Raw genomic sequence first — 17,069 nt, forward strand, 5'->3', positions numbered from 1 at the left:
TCGGCTACTGCGGGAAGTGGCCCTTCAGGGTGCTTCCCCATGAGACGCTGGGAGCTCCCACCATTTTGGAAGATCCCGGGTCTTCCCTGGGAGGAGGCAGTGGGAGCGGCCAGGGCCCAGCAACCTGAGCCCACCAGTGCACCTGGCACCATCAAACCAGTGGACACCCTGTGTTAACACAGACCAGTGCACAGTAGTGGAGCTGCCAAGGTGCCAGTTGTGGAACCTCAAACAGCAGGGAGCCCAGTACCAGCCTCCATGGTAGCGGCCAATCAGGGTCGAGATTTACCCCAGCAACAGAGACTCGAGAGCAGAATCCATCCCCAGTCAATAGAAGCACAGACCAGCAGCTGAGACCCATCCTCCAAAACTACAGCAAAGGCTGAGCAGGAGCTGAGCCCCACAGGGCAGCAGCACTCCCCAGCCTCCAGTGGCAGGACCTGGGGCTCCACAGAGGCCTGTGCAACCCAGAGGCCCATAAGAGGGGTGGGAAGCCAGGGCTCGAGAGGGACCAGTGTGATCCAGATGCCCATGGGACCTGTAGGGTGCTGGAGCACCAGAGAGGCCTATGTGACCCAGTTGCCCACAAGATATGTGTGGAGTCGGGTCTCCAAAGGGACTGTGCAACCCAGCTGCTCACAGGACCTGTGTGGTGCTAGGGCATCAGAGAGGCATGTGTGATCTTGCTGCCCACAAGATAGGCATGGACTCAGGTCTCCGAAGGGTCTGTGCTATACACCTGCCTGCAGGACCTGCGTGGTGCTAGGACACCAGAGAAGCCTGTATAACTCAGCTACCAATAAGATCAACGGGGAGCCAGGGCTCCAGTGAGGCCTGTGCAACACAGCTGCCCATGATACGGGCAGGGAGCATGGCTCCAACAGAGCCTGAGCTATACAGCTACAGGTGGCACCAGCGACCAGCTGGGAACACAGCTCCAGAGGAGCCCACGTGATCCAGTGTCAGCACCTACCAGGGCACACCAATACCAGTCCCCAGTAGTCAATCCTCAGGATCCACAGCAGGCAAGAGGTGACATGCAACAAAACAGTCTGGGAGGCACAGTAGCCTTATTTCATATACAGTGAACTGCCTACACATCCAAACCCCTCACCGGGTCTAGAGCTACCAAACAGAAAAAATGGGGAGACAAAGAAACAACACCCAAAGGAAAGAAAAAGAGGACTCACCAGAAAACGAACTACAGGAAATGGAAGACAGCAACTTGTCAGATAAAGAATTCAAAGCAATGATTTTAAGGGTGTTCAAACAATTTGGTGAGAACTACATGCAACTTAATAAGAATTATGAAGAGCTCACTGGGAACTACTTCAGCTTAGAAAAAGAGGTAGAAGCTATGCATAAAAATCAAGAGGAAATAAAGAACGACATAGTGGTTATTAAAAATAGAAGCGTTCAATAGTAGATTAGAAGAAGCTGAAGATCAAATCAGAGACTTGGAAGACAAAGTAGAGAAAAACACCCAAATAGAGCAACAAATAAAAGAAAAATTTAAAAAGCAGGAGGAAAGTTTAAGTGAGCTGTGGGACAATACAAAATGTAAAAACATTTGCATTATAAGGATACCAGAAAGAGAAGAATCAAAGAAAGAAATAGAGAAGCTGTTTGAAGAAATGATGACAGAAAACTTTTCTAAACTGGTGAAGGAAAAAGTCACACAAATCCAGGAAACACAGATAGTCCCAAGCAAGATGAACCCCAGAAGACCAACAGCTAGACACATCATAATAAAAATGGCAAACATTAAAGACAAAAAAAGAATCTTAAAGAAAACAACAGAGAGATGGAAAGTTCCCTACAAGGGAGCTCCCATTAGACTGTCAGCTGATTTTGCAATAGAAACAATGCAGGACAGAAGGAAGTGGCGTGAAGGGTACAAAGTAATGCAAGGCAAGGGTCTGAATCCAAGACTACTCTATCCAGCAAGGCTATCATTTAAAATTGAAGGAGAAATAAAGAGCTTCACGGATTAAAAAAAAAAAGCTAAAGGAATTTACCACCATCAAACCAGCACTGCAAAAAATACTGAAGGGACTGTTGGAAGAAGAAGAAGAAACAGAGCGAGAGAGAGAGAGAGAGAGAGAGAGAGAGAGAGAGAGAGAGAATACAGGAATAAAATTAAAATGACAACTAATAACTATCTATCAATAATTACCTTAAATGTAAATGGCTTAAATGCTCCAATCAAAAGACATAGGGTAGATGATTGGATAAGAAAACACAACTCATATGTATGCTGTTTACAAGAGACCCACCTGACAACAAAAGAGTCACACAGAATAAAAGTGAAGAGATGGAAAAAAATTTTCCAAGCAAACGGAAATGGAAAAAAGCTGGTATAGCAATACTCATATCTGACAAGATAGACTTTAAAACAAGGGCCATCATAAGAGACAGAGAAGGTGACTACATAATATTAAATGAATCAATCCAACAAGAGGATATAACCCTGGTGAACATATATGCACCAAATACTAAAGCACCAAAATATATTTAAAAACTTCTGGAGGATTTCAAAGGAGAGATCAATAGCACCACGATCATAGTGCGTAACTTTAACATTCCACTGATACCACTGGATAGATCTTATAGACAAAAAAATTAACAAGGACATAGAGTCCTTACAAGACAAGGCAAACTAGATCTGTTGGACTTCATTGATATTTACAAAACATTTCATCCCAAAGCTGCAGAATATCCATTCTTATCAAGTGCACATGGGTCATTCTCAAAGAGAGACCACATGATAGGACAAAAAGCAAGTCTCTACAAATTCAAGAAAATTGAAATCATACCAAGCATCTTCTCAGATCACAGTGGCATGAAACTAGAACTCAATTACAATAAAAACACACAAAAACATTCAAACACTTGGAGGCTAAACAGCATGTAATTAAACAACAAATGGGTTACTAACAAGATCAAGCAAGAAATTAAAAACTTCCTGGAAACCAATGAAAACAAACACACAACAACAAAAAATCTATGGGACACAGTGAAAGCAGTCCTGAGAGGGAAGTTCATAGCACTACAGGCCTACCTCAAGGAACAAGAAAAGTCCTAATTGACTTTCTAACCCTACGACTTAAAGAACTAGAATGTAAACAAAAGGAAAAGTCAGAGCTAGTAGGAGGAAGAATATAGTAAAGGTTAGAGCAGAAATAAATGAAAAGAGACTAAAAAAAAAAAAACAATTCAAAAGATCAATGAAACAAAAAGCTGGTTTTTTGAAAAGATAAATAAGACCGATGGACCTTTAGCAAGACTCATCACGAAACAAAAAGAAAGAGACCAAATAAACAAAATCAGAAATGAAATAGGAGAAGTAACAACTGACACCACAGAAATACAAAGGATCATTGAAACATACTATGAACAATTACACACCAACAAATTGGACAATGTAGGAGAAATGGACCAATTTCTAGAAACTCACAGCCTCCCAAAATTGAACCAGGAAGAGATAGAAAACTTGAACAGACCAATAACAACAGAGGAAATTGAAGATGTAATTAAGAAACTCCCAGCAAAAAAAAAGCCCAGGCCCAGATGGCTTTACAGGGAAGTTTTACCAAACATTCAAAGAAGACCTAACACCCATTCTCCTCAAACTATTCCAAAAAACCCAAGAAGATGGGACATTTCTAAACTCATTTTATGAGGCCAGCATAATTCTTTTTTTTTTTTTTTTTTTAATCCTCACCCGAGGACACTTTTTTGTTCAGGTAGAGTGGGAGGGAGAGAGAGGAGGAAGAGAGAGAGAGAGAGAGAGAGAGAAACATCGACGTGAAAGAGACACAACGAGTGGCTGCCACCCGCACGACCGACCAGGGCCGGGGACAAACTGCAACCGAGGCACATGCCCTCAGCGGGAACCGAACCCAGGTCTCTCGGGACTGCAGGTGGACGCTCTAACCGCTGAGCCAAACCGGCCAGGGCAAGGCCAGCATAATTCTAATTCCAAAACTGAATAAGAACACAAGGGAAAAAAACTACAGGCCCGTATCCCTGATGAACACAAATGCCAAAATCCTTAACAAAATATTGGCAAATTGGATCCAGCAATACAGTAAAAAAATTATTCATCATGACCAAGTGGGTTTTATCCCAGGGATGCAAGGATGGTAAAATATTCAAATATCATTAAATATAATACACCACATAAACAAAAGAAAAGATAAAAATTATATGATCATATGAATTTTTCATGCTGAAAAATCTTTTGACAAAATCCAGGACCCATTTATGATAAAAATGCTCAGCAAGGTGGGAATAGAGAAATCATATCTCAACATAATAAAGGCCATATATGTAACACCTACAGCCAACATCATACTCAATGGACAAAAAGTAAAAGAATTCCCCTTAAGAACAAGAACAAGACAGAGATGCCCTCTTTCACCACTCTTATTTAACATAGTACTAGAAGTCGTAGCCACAGCAATTAGACATGAAAAAAATAAAGGGGAATTAAATTGGAAAAGAGGAAGTGAAACTGTCACTATTTGCAGATGATATGATATTGTACGTAGAAAACCCTAAAGACTCCATCAAAAAATCTACAGTACTAGACTTAATAAATGAATTTAGCAAAGTAGCAGGATACAAAATTAATGTCAAAAAATCGATGGCATTCTCATACACGAATGATGAAATCACAAAAAGAGAAACTAAAAAAAACAATCTCATTTACCTTCACAGCAAAAAAAATTAAGATACCTAGGAATAAACTTAACCAAAGAAGTAAAAGACTTCTTCACAGAAAACTACAGGTCATTGAAAAAAGAAATAAAGGAAGATATAAAAGAGTGGAAGCAGCCCTGGCCGGTTTGGCTCAGTGGTTAGAGTGTCCACCTGCGGTCCGGAGAGACCTGGGTTCGGTTCCCGTTAAGGGCATGTGCCTCGGTTGCAGTTTGTCCCCAGCCCTGGTTGGTGGTGCGGGTGGCAGCCACTCGATGTGTCCCTTTCACATCGATGTTTCCCTCTCTCTCTCTTCCTCTCTCTCCCTCCCACTCTGTCTGTGCAAAAAATGGAAAAATGTCCTCGGGTGAGGGAAAAAAAAAAGAAGAAAAAAAAAAAAAGAGTGGAAGCATATACCTTGTTCATGGATTTGAAGAATTAACATCATTAAATGTCTATTCTACACAAAGCAATCTATAGACTCAATGCAATCCCCATCAAAATACCAACGACATATTTCACAGAACTGGAACAAACACTCCAAATTTTATATGGAACCAAAAAGACCCCAAATAGCCACAGAAATCTTGGAAAAGAAGAAAAAAGTAGGAGGGGTCACATTACCAGATTTCAGGTTATACTACAAAGCCACTGTAATCAAAACAGCCTGGTAGTGGCACAAAACAGGCAGATAGATCAATGGGACAGAAGAGAGAACCCAGAAATTGACCCAAGACAATATACTCAATTAATATTTGACAAAGGTGGCAAGAGCATACAGGGGAGTCAAGACAGTCTCTTCAAGAAATGGTGTTGGGAAAATTGGACAGCTACTTGAAAAAAATAAATAAATAAAGGTAAACCACCAACTTACACCACACATGAGAATAAACTCAAAATAGATAAAAGACTTAAATGTAACTTGTGAAACCATAAAAATTCTAGAAGAAAATGTAAGCAACCAAATTTCAGACATCATATGCAACAGAATTTTCACTGATACAACAACTAAGGCAAGAGTAACAAAGAAAAAAATGAACACATAGGACTACATCAAACTAAAAAGTTTCTGCACAGCAAAAGAAACAACCATTAAAATGGAAAGGGATCCCACTGTATGGGAGATCATAATCACCAATGATGCATGAGATAAGGGGTTAATTTCCAAAATATATAGAGTGCTCATACAACTCAACAAAAGGAAGACAAAGAACCCAATTAAAAAATGAGCAGAGGACCTAAATAGACACCTCCCCAAACAGGACATACAGATGGCCAAGAGACATATGAAGAAATGCTCAGCATCACTAATCATCAGAGAGATGCAAATTAAAACAACAAGGAGGTATCACCTCACACCTGTCAGAAGGGCCGCCATCAACAAATCATCAAACGAGTGTTGGCGAGGGTGTGGAGAAAAGCGAACTCTAGTACACTGCTGGTGGGAATGCAGACTGGTGCAGCCACTGTGGAAAACACTATGGTGTTACTTCCAAAAGTTAAAAATTGTACTGCCATTTGACTCATTGATACCCCTTCTAGGAATATACCCTAAGAAACCTGAAACACCAATTAGAAGGAATATATGTATCCCTATGTTCATAGCAGCACTATTTACAATAGCTAAGTTCTGGAATTAACCCAAGTGTCCATCAGTATATGAGTGGATAAAAAAGCCATGGTACATTTACACAATGGAATACTATGCAGTTGTAAGAAAGAAAAGATCTCTTATCTTTTGAGATGGCATGGAAGAATCTGGAGAGTATTATGCTAAGCAAAACAAGCCAAGCAGAGAAAGACAAATATCACATGATCTCACTTATTTGTGGAATTTAATGAACTAAACAAACTGATGAACAAAATAGACCCAGAGACACAGAGGTAGGGTACAGACTGACAAGCCTCAGAGAAGGGAGGTTGGGGGGAATGATAAGCCACGGAACTTTCATGCATGTATGCATGACCAATGGACATAGACGACAAAGCTGGGGATGGGGCGGGGAGATGGGGAGGAGGGTGTCAATGAAGGAAAAGGGAGAAACATCTGTAGCAAAAACAAATTAATAAAAAAAGAAAGAAAGACACTGACTCTGTCTGGTTCCTGTCTCCCTGTTTGCCTTTTGCCCTCTCGTCCTTCTCACTTGCTTACTCTGATGAATGAAGCTGCCATATTTTGAGCTATGCTATGGAGAGACCCAAGTGGCAAGGGACTAAGTTATGGCAGCCTATCACCAAAGACAACTTTGAGACCCCAAGTACAACAGTTCAGGAAAAACTGAATCCTACACCTACCATGTGAATGAGTGGAAAGTGGACCTTCCCCTAGCTGAGCCCTGAGAACTGTCCAGCCAGCTGCTTGATTACAGCATAACCTGTGAGAGACCTTAAGGCAGAGAACCCAGGCCCCCCTTCTCCAAAGAGCCAAAGAAACTGTCATATAATAAAAATGTCATTTCAAGGCACTAAAGTTCCAGTGATTTATTACACAGCAATAGATAACTAATAGAGATCATAATTACTAATAACAAATAACAGCTCATTTTGATTTCTTTATAATATTTCATAGCTTTATTGAGATATAAATGGATGTGTTTTTAAAAATTGCTTAGGATCAGATAGCTTCACTGATGAATTTTGCCAAATATTTAAAAAAGAAATAATACAAATTCTTCTCAAACTCTTCCAAGAAATGGAAGAAAAGAGAACTCTCTCAAACTCGTTTTATAAGGCTAGCATTGCCCTGATACCAAACCTAGATAAGGACACAACAAGAAAGAAAGAAAGAAGTGCAAGCCAATATCCTTGATGACATAGATCCAAAAATTCTTGACAAAATGCTAGCAAATCAAATTCAACAGCTCATTTAAAGGATCACACACCATGATCAGCTTATTTTTATTTATGCAACTCTTGGTTTCTGCATTATTAGCTCTTATAATAAAACTAGAGTTGATTTTTTCTGTGGTTCATTTTATTGTGGTAGACCTGAATTAAAAATAGCTTCGAAATACAAGTGTATTTGTCCTGGTTGGTTTGGCTCAGTGGTGAGAGCGTTGGCCCATGGACCAATGAGTCATGAATTCAATTCAGGTCAAGAGCATGTACCTTGGTTATGGTTAGTTCCTGGCCCTGGTCAGGGTGGTGCAGGAGGCAACCAGTCGATGTATCCCTCTCACGTCTCTCTCAAGTCAATGTTTCTCTCTCCCCCTCTCTCTCTCCTTCCCTCTCACTCTCTCTGAAGATAAATAGAAAAAATATCCTGAGGTGAGGATGAAAAAATAATGATAATAAATAAATAAATAATTACAGGAGTATTTAAATATTTGTTTTCTAAGTTGTGTACACATACACTGTCTTAGCTTGAGTTCCTTAAAATATACAGGATGAAATAAGTGAGTGTTAACATTTTAAAACAGGTAGGATGAGAAGCATCATACTGGTTTCTTGATGAGCTTTTAAACAACAGAGCAAATCAGTGGCAGTGTGTTCGTTCAGCCAAGTGGTACATATCTATACATGTTCAATGGAGAGAGCATGTCTCAGAGAAATCTATACCGGACAGAGGAGAGAGGTACATCTACCCAGCTCCCTTCTGTTGCCTGTTTCCATTAGTCAAATTTCACCTGACAGTAGACCAAATTCCACTGCATTTCTGCCTAAGGAGGTCTTTCAAAGCCAAGTTTACAATTCTGGGTATGGCGTTTCAGTCAAATCTTAGAGGAAGACACAACTCTGGGTGTGGGGCTGGCTAGCTTAAGTGGTGGATCCCCCAGACTGTAGTAAAGTTGCTTGTCCAGCAGGCCAGTGTCTGAAGGCTCTTTAGGCAATGTGGGAGGACTCCAAACAACTGCATACATGTATTATGGAATTTTTGTAAATCAGGATTATTTTTAAAGTAATAAAACAGTGCATGTTTGGTGGATCACCTATAAATTTTGGCTAAATGCCGTATAATTGAACTAGGTGATTTTGACACTCAGGGAAAATCATAACTAAAGAAAATATTCAAGGTGGTTTTGAGATATAATGATTATCTCTTAATTTACTGGTTTGAAAAGAACAGGTTTTTAGCTGTATTTTGTAAAGAAAGAATACCTTCACATACAATGTCTCTTTTTTTCTAAATATTTTTGTAATTTTTTAGCTCTTTAAAAAAATAATTCTGATAAACACTAAAGTTAAATGAGCTGTATATAGTCATCTATTGTTTACCCAATACACACACATATTCAGACAGACATAAAGCTACACTACATTAAGCAAATATATAAAATTATTATACTCAATATACAAGAAACATTTGTTAAAACCAGGGCTATTTTCACTGTCACTTTATATAGGCAACTAACATTAAATATAATTTCAAAAATTTTAAATTAAATAGCTGCCAACTTTTCAAGAATATCTATTGTATATAAAAAATATACCTGTGCATCATCTTTTTCTAAAGTTTATTGCAGATTGACATACTTTTTTTATTGACTCAAAGGCAAAATAAATCAGAGTGATTTTTTTATTCTAACTTATTGCTCTATATAGCAATTAAAATGTGTTTTTATTTCTTTTGTTGGTTTTCATTTTAGTTTGCAAAATGTGAACTGAATACTTTTTTCTTTTAGAAAAGCACATTTTCATTCTACTTTAAAATAAACAAATATGTCATTGAACTTGATTGTATACTTATGTATATGAAAGCTGTCATTTTTACTTCAACTCCTCATTTCAAATCTCTATCCTTTTGTGAAAAATAAATAGTTTGTGTCTAAAAATCACAAATCTATCCACAGCAAAACAGTACAGAAAAAAAGTCATTTTGATTTTTTTTAAGCAAAAATGTCAACTCTCTATATAGGAAAACTTAATAGGTTGTAAATATTGAGTCAGATTCTGCAACTTTCAGCAGAGTATGCAGATAATTTTAATTCTATGTTAACTCTTTCATGTAGGATTTTCTTCTTACAAAAACTACTTTAAAAATAATAAATAGTACACTTTTGGTTGTTGGAAAATATTAAGCATTGATCAATAAATAAGTCATTGCTTTAATGTCACTAGTAACACACAGTGGTTCTTACTTATTTTTTGTGTGGCTCTTCTGCAATTTTTAAAAATATTTTTATAGATTTGTAGCATATAATTCAGTATCGTGAACACTACATATTTAAAAAATAGCAAATGATGAAAATGATGATGATAATGATAATAATGATGTGTTCATGATTTTAGTCACTTTAACATGCACATTTTTTGAGAAATTCTTAGCAGATAGGTTTTTTTTCTTTCTTTTAATAAGAGCCTTTTCCAATTTCCATGATTTACATAGGCTTTGAACCATCTAAATAGCCAATGTTGCATTGTATTCTAGAACTTCAGCTTCTAAATCCACACGGGAGAGCTGTACATCATTACTTTCCCATTTTAGATCTTTATCTTTAAGATTTCATTGCAAAATAAGAAGCATGTGATGATTTTTGGATCTACAAATACATGGGATATTCTAAGTGATTGTGAATTCTTCACGTAACCTCCATTTGGTAAAAGCCAATCTGCTTTTTCTTGAAAGAGGGCAAAAATCACTCTTTACAGTGGTAAATTACAGCCACATAAAATTTAATGGCATGTCAGTGAGATGGTTTTGCAACTCTACAATGTCCTAGTGGGACTGTCCCACTGCCGGAGTCAGAAGGTAGGAGATGGGCCGCGTCAGACAAAGCTGCACTACGACATGCACACGGGCCGTTCAGCGGGCTACTGAGCTGTCCTGTGTTTCAGTCTCTTTATTTATAAAGAAACAATAATAGGGATACTTTGAGGATTAAATTAATGAGTGAATAAGTGGAAAGCAGTTAGAAAAGTATCTGACAAATGCTTGGTGCTATGTGAATGTAGGCTTATATCTTGTTTATAGTATTTTTCACTGTCATTTTTTTCCTGATAGAGTTTCTCACATTGACTTATAATACATTTGCTTATGATACATATTGACATAACATTTGCTAGGGCAACATGCCATATTTGAAATCACACAGAAAGTAAAGAATATTACACTGTATGTTGTATGCCATGCATTTTCCAGCTCTCCCTTTTAAAGTTAGTAAGTACAAAATGAAAATGGGAATTCTGGCCAACATACATTTTTTAAATTATTTATTTAATGTCACTCATCCCCATATGGCTTAACCTTAGATAAATGAATAAATCACTCATTTTGAATTTAAATATGAATTATACAGTCCTATTATGCACGCAACAGATATTTATTAAGCACTGATGATATGGGAATCATTGAGTTTGACTGCAGTGGTGCATGGAACTTACCCTCGTGAGGTTTGAGATTTATCACCCATGTAAATATACATGTAAGAAAAAAAAAATATGATCCAAATTAGGAGTGATGTTACTCTCTATAGGTACATAGCTCTGGGAAGAATGCTTTCCTTTTTTTTTTGTTAGTGTAAACAAAAAGTTTTATTTTAATTTTTATTAGATTTATTGGGGTGACATCGGTTAATAAATTATATAGGTTTCATGTGCACCTAATTCTATAGGTTTCACCCCCCAAAGTCAAGTCTCCTTTGGTCACCATTTACTTCCCTTTCACCCTTTTCTACCTCCCCCCCGCTTTCTTTCTGGTAATCACCATATTGTTGTCTGTGTCTAGGAGGATTTTTTTGCTTAATCTCTTCACCTTTTTTACCCGGACTCCCAATCCCATCCCCTCTGACAGCTGTCAGTCTGTTCTCTGTATCTTAAGTCTGTTTCTGAATTGTTTGTTTATTTGTGTTCTTTAGATTCCACATATAAGTGAAATCATATGATATTTATCTTACTCTGACTGGCATATTTCACTTAGCGTAATACTTTCCAGGTTATCCATGCTGTGGCAAAAGGAGAGATTTCCTTCTTTTTTAAGGCCAAGTAGAAGTCCATTGTGTAAATGCACCACAGCTTTTTTATCCACTCCTCTGTTGATGGGCACTTGGGCTGCTTCCACATCCTGGCTATGGTAAATGGTGCTGCAGAGAACACAGTGGTGCGTGTCTTCTTTTGAACCAGTGCTTCGGGTGTCTTTGGACATACTCCGAGATGTGGGATTGCTGGCAGTTCCATTTTTAATTTTTTGAGGAAACTCCATACTATTTTCCAAAGTGGCTGCACCAGTCTGCGTTCCCACCAACAGTGCACCAGGGTTTCCTTTTCCCCAAACCGTTGCCCACACTTATTGTTTGTCGGTTTATTGATGGCGGCCATTCTGACAGGTGTGAGGTGGTATGTCACTGTGGTTTTAATCTGCATTTCTCTGATGATTAGTGATGTTGAGCACCTTGTCATATGTCTGTGGGCAATTTGTATGTCCTCTTTGGAGAAGTTTATAGTCGGGTTCTCTGCCCATTTTTAATTGGATTGCTTGTTTACTTGGTATCGAGTTGTTTGAGTTCTTTATAAATTTGGAATATTAACCCCTTATCAGATGTATCCACAAATATATCCTCCCCTTCAGTGGGTTGTCTTTTCATTTTGTTGATGGTTTCCTTTGCTTTTCAAAACCTTTTAGTTTGATGCAGTCCCATGTGTTAATTTTTTCTTTTGTTTCCCTTGCCCAAGGAGATATATCAGAAAAAGAATATTGCTATGAGAAGTGTCCGAGATTTTACTGCCTATGTTTTCTTCTAGGATTTTTATGGTTTTGAGTCTTCTGAGTTGAAGATGTCTAGAAAGGAGAGTACAGTCAATCCCAATATTCAGTCAATCAAAAATAGCTATCTTTTTTCTTCCCACTGTCTCTTGTATTTGTCTTTGACTTATCCTTTCTATCCTTGCTCCTGTCTCTCCTCGTTACACATTTGAATTACTAATGCATATGATTAGTTCAAAATCCTTAGATGGCTTTGCTGATTTTATTCTCAACACCTTGAATTAACCATTCTGTGAACAATTAACACTGCATTTAACCTCTTTAAATGTTAAATACATTGTGTTCCTCCTCAAAATCAAAACCCTAGTGTGGGTCTAATAAAGCAAATTTGAACTGTTTGGCTTAATTTCTAAAATCTATTGCCATCTAATCTCACTTGGCTTTTCAAATATATTTTTTTCTTCCACAAGTCAATATAGATCTTCTATTGAAGTTGAAACCAATTCTTCATCATCGAGAAGGTAGCTTGTGACAAATCTGGCAGGGGTTTTCGGTGTTGTTTATCTCTCCCTGATTAATCCTCTGATTCCCATCCACCAAACCATACACTGTCACTCATTAAAATTTCAACTCGAGCCCGGCTGGTGTGGCTCAGTGGCTGAGCATCGACCCATGCACCAAGAGGTCTCTGGTTTGATTCCCAGCCAGGGTACATGCCTAGGCTATGGGCCCAATTCCAAGTGGGGGGCATGCAGGAGGCGGTCAGTCGATGTTCTCTCTCATCTATGTTTCTATCTCTCTCTCCCTCTCCTTTCCTTTATCAGTAAAATCAATTAAGGAAAAAATATTTTTTAATAAAAATTATAAAATAGAAGTCATCTTTAAAAAAAAAAATCTAACTCAAGTAACACTTCCTGCTTAAACTGCCTAATGACATCATTCCTCACTGGCTTTCCCTATCTGTGGCTATTTTTATTTTTTTATTTTTTTATTTTTTTATTTTATTTATTTATTTTTTTATCCTCACCCGAGGACATTTTTCCATTTTTTGTTCAGGTAGAGTGGGAGGGAGAGAGAGGAACAGAGAGAGAGAGAGAAACATCGATGTGAAAGGAACACATCGAGTGGCTGCCACCCGCACAACCGACCAGGGCCGGGGACAAACTGCAACCGAGGTACGCGCCCCTAGCGGGAACCGAACCCGGGTCTCTCAGGACCGCAGGCCGATGCTCTAACCGCTGAGCCAAACCGGCCAGGGCTCTGTGGCTATTTTTAAACTACTGCACAGAATACAGCATATTGCTATGTGTATTATATGTCTGCAAATACAAGATAAAGAGCTTCTGTCCTCCTGGGTCCATGAACATCAGTTGGAGTATAATCTCCTAGCTTCTTGTGTTAGACATATAGTGTGAAAGAGAAATAAATGTACATCGTCGTAGTTCTCAAACATGTTGGTATCAGAACTTCTTTTTTCTCTTAAAATCTATTGAGCATCCCAAAGGGCTTTTGTTTTTATTTGTTTTTTTATCCTCACCTGAGGACATTTTTCCATTTTTTGTTCAGGTAGAGTGGGAGGGAGAGAGAGGAACAGAGAGAGAGAGAAACATCGATGTGAAAGGGACACATCGAGTGGCTGCCACCCACACAACCGACCAGGGCCAGGGACAAACTGCAACTGAGGTACACGCCCTTAGCAGAAACCGAACCCGGGTCTCTCAGGACCGCAGGCTGACGCTCTAACCGCTGAGCCAAACCGGCCAGGGCCCAAAGGGCTTTTGTTTATATGGGTTTTACCTATTAATAATTACTAGGTTTCAAATTAAAACAGACATTTATTAAATTTTAAGTCTTTTCTTTGTAATGTTATTTAAAATAACATATTTTTGTAGCATAGATATATATTTCAAAAAGCAAAATTAGTGAGAAGAGTTTTATTTTATTTTTTTTGCATTTTTAAAACTTATTTATATCTGCCTTAAATAAAACAGAAATTTCTATTTAATTCAGCATTTGGTAAGTTGAGTATAAAAATACATGAAAGAAATATGACCCTATACAGATATGTAGTTGAAAAAGAGAGGAATGTTTTAAGGCTTTTCAGATAATCATGGGTCTTACTCTGTGATATGAGACCAAAATACTCAACAAGTAAGGGTAAGGATTGATAAGGAACCCAAAGCCATATTAATGAAGATTTCATACTTGTTACATTAAAATTTGTTTTTTATCTTGCATTTTGTATGGATCGGTTATTGAGACATACTCTTGTAATGCTAAGCATTGGTCATCTGGAAAAAAAAATAGTACAGTGAGTTATTCATATCTTCCAGTTCTTGATATTTGTATTCAATATCAAATATAATGACTGTTAAAATCATCACCGATTTCATCTGCAAAATCTGTAAATATTGGGGAACTGTCAAGCACACTATGGCAGCTATATAATTTTCAAATTTTTTTCATTCGAAATCTTAAAACATCATATTGATCATAAAAACTGTCAGTTGTTTTCCATGAAGCAACAGGCTCACTTTATTCATTTATTTTAGAATCTGTCTGCCAAATACCCAATCTTAAATAAGCATAGTTTGTCAGTAACTCATTCAACTAAAAATTATGTTCTGTGAAGAAAGTACTAATTCATCTCACAACTCAAACAGTCTCACAATTGCTTTTCCTAGAGGCAATCGGCATACCTTTGTGTGCACTGAGAGTGTGGCATGCATAGTTCCCATTGTGTCACACAGAATAATGAGAGGACATGTACTCAAGGGTCAAAATTTAGTAAAATTGATCATCTTTTCTGCTTCATCAAGGACATTTTCAAATAAAACTGCCCGTTTTCCTTCCTTTTGCCAGTACAGTGCAGTGGAAAATGCAGTGTCCAATAGTAGGCTAGTTTGCACCACGTTTTTATCCACGGGGTTGCACCACTAGTGCAAATGTCAACAAGGTTGACATTTTGAAACCCGTTTGGTCCTTACCAACACTGTGCTCAGGAACTACGAGGTATCTTGACCCCTACTTTGAATATCACTATTTCATTGCGCTAAATCATAAGCTGAGGAGTTGCATATTATTGCAGCATAACCTTTATAACCCTGAAAAATACAGATGCAAAAATCCTGGACAAAATGTTAGCCAACTGAATTTAACAGCACATTAAAAATGTCGTACACCATAGCCAAGTAGGATTTATCCCTAGGAAGCAAAGATGGTTCTACATACACAAATCAATAAATGTGATGAACCACACTACCAAAACAAAAGATACAAATCCATGCCCATATAATAGCTTTAAAAAATCATTGGCAGAATTTAATATCCTTTTAGAAAAAAGACCTTAACATGTTAGGTATTGAAATAATGTGTTGAAATAAAATAAAGGCCATAATTGATAAGCTCAAAGCTAAACTGTATTTAACAATGAAAAACAGAAAGCTTTTCTTCTAAGATCATGAACAAGGAGGCACAGATGCCCACTCTGATCATTTCTATTTAACACAGCACTGGAAGTACTAGCTAGAGAAAGCAAACAACAAAAAGAAATAAAGACATCCAAATCTAAAAGAAAAAACTAAAATTATCTCCATTTTCAGGTAACATAACAGATAAGTCTGAAGACTTCATGCACACATACATACAAAGCAACTAATAGACAAATTTAGCAAAGTTGCAGAATACAAAAATCAATTGCACTTTTATGCACAAACAACAAATTATTCAAAAAGGAAATTAATAAAATAATGTCATTTGCAGTAGCATCAAAATGAATAAAATACTTACAAATAAATGTAACCAAAGATGAAACACCTGGACACTGAAAACTAAAACACTAATGAAAAAAAATTAAAGCAGATACAAATAAATAAAAAGACCACAGCAATCAGACAAGAAGGAAAAAAAAAGTATCCAATTTGGAAAGGAGGAAGTGAAACTGCCATTGTGTGTAGATGACATATTACACATAGAAAACTCTAAAGTCTCCACCACAAAACAACTAGATTTAATAAATAAATTCTGCAAAGTAGCAGGATACAAACTCAACATCCAAAAATCATTGGCACTTTTATATACCAATAATGAACACACAGAAAGAGAAACTAAAAAAACAACCCCATTTACCATTGCAACAAAAAATGAAGATACCTAGGAATAAAGTTAACTAAGGAGGCAAAATACCTGTTCTCAGAAAACTACAGGACATTGTAAAAAGAAATAGAAGCAGATATAAAAAAGTGGAAGCATATACCTTGTTCATGGATTAGAAGAATCAACATCATTAAAATGTCCATACTACCAAGGCAATCTATAGATTCAATGCAATCTGTATTAAAATACCAATGGCATATTTCACAGATCTAGAACAAATACTTTAAAAGTTTATATGAAACAAACAAACAAACAAAAAACAGAATAGCCCCCGCAATCTTGAAAAAGAAGAGCAAAGTTGGAGGGATCACAATTCCAGATATCAGGTTATACTACAAAGCCATTATAATAAAAACAGCCAGTTACTGGCACAAGAACAGGCTTATAGACCAGTGGAACAGAAAAGAGAACCCAGAAATTGACCTAAGACATCATGCTCAGTTAATATCTGACAAAGTTGGCAAGAGCATACAGTGGAGTCAAGACAGTCTCTTTTATAAATGGTGTTGATAAATTGAACAACTCTGTGCAAAAAAAAAAAAAAAAAAAAAACTAGACCACCAGCTAACACTAT

Source organism: Molossus molossus, unplaced genomic scaffold (genome assembly GCF_014108415.1).
Source record: "Molossus molossus isolate mMolMol1 unplaced genomic scaffold, mMolMol1.p scaffold_m16_p_1, whole genome shotgun sequence".
Taxonomy (NCBI): Eukaryota; Metazoa; Chordata; class Mammalia; order Chiroptera; family Molossidae; genus Molossus; species Molossus molossus.